The sequence below is a fragment of the Schistocerca serialis genome, chromosome 4 (genome assembly GCF_023864345.2).
Source record: "Schistocerca serialis cubense isolate TAMUIC-IGC-003099 chromosome 4, iqSchSeri2.2, whole genome shotgun sequence".
In the NCBI taxonomy this organism is placed as follows: domain Eukaryota; kingdom Metazoa; phylum Arthropoda; class Insecta; order Orthoptera; family Acrididae; genus Schistocerca; species Schistocerca serialis.
Genome location: NC_064641.1, coordinates 361,503,677 through 361,504,981, shown reverse-complemented (window position 1 = coordinate 361,504,981; position 1,305 = coordinate 361,503,677).

Here is a 1,305-nt window from a genome sequence, read left to right as displayed (position 1 = left end):
TGTGTTGCTGCTCCAGTCGTTGTTGGTTCTGTTACTGCTGCTGCTTCTGCTGATAATGATGGTGCTGCTGCTGTTTCACTTATTTCTGGTGTTTGTTGTTCCATAACTGCTGTGCCTTTCTGTGAATTATTAACATTTGGAGTGTTCACTTGCATTAATAAAATTTCACATTTGTCTTGGAGAGGTGTAGCTTCACTGATAGCAGATTTCACATTGGATTCTACAGGATACACACACTTCCTGTCCATGAGAGGTATGACTTTTCTATCATCACACTGCACATTTGAGATTTTATTTACAAGTTCTAAAATTTTGGTTACTATTACGTTTTTTCCCAGTACATTTAGATGGGAACCATGTGTTGTGTGAAATCTTTTCCCTAAATTGCTGATGTTCACAAATGTTACATTTTCAAACCGCTTGCAAATATTTTGCATCTCTTTATTTGCAGTTTCAATTTCTTTATTTACACAGGACCATTCTATCAAGTCGTAAAGGTATGGCACTGAAAAAACAATAACATTTGTTCCTCTCAGCTCATACAGTTTTCTTTTTAGCGAGATTAAGAGATCGTTTTTTTCCTTCCTAGCTATATCATTTGATTCCACCAGGAAGATGGAAAAGTCCTTTTTGCTCAATGAGGAAATTTTTTCTTGACTCATTGACGTAGCAGCACTGAATTTTGCTCCTGGTTTTATTGTACAGTTAAAACTAAAATTCTGACTACTTGTACGCTGAAATTCAGCGGCTGTATTTCGTCCTTGGCTGTCGGCATACAGTTCAATTTTACCAGTACTTGCTGTTCCGAGATTGCCTGTTTTCTGCCTATCTTTGCAGTAAGCAAAGTCTTGTTTGGCACTATTTATTGTGTCTTTTTTGCTAACACATGTCGATATTGTCTCAGTAGAGCAGCTTAGCGGTGGAAGATTTTTCGTGAGCACTTTCGCATATGATCTTTTACTTAACTGCTGCTGAAATATTCCATGTTTTACCTTATTCACAGAGTCGTTTGATTTTCCACATGGTACACTCGCACTGTTAACTTCACTTTCACAATCCATAGTCGAAAGAGCTTGAAAGTAATTTTCGTTCACTATATTTATGTTTCTTTCGCCGTTTTCTGTATCTTGTATTATCTGTTTGCGTCTTTTGTACTTCACTTCCGTGCAATTCTCCGACATATTCGTACTTTCATGGCACGAGTTTTTCATGTTCCGTTCACTTTTTTCTTCTTTAAGTTTCTTGATATCCATCTTCAAGGAACTGATAATAAATTGTAAACTAGACACCCGTTCGCTGAGCTTT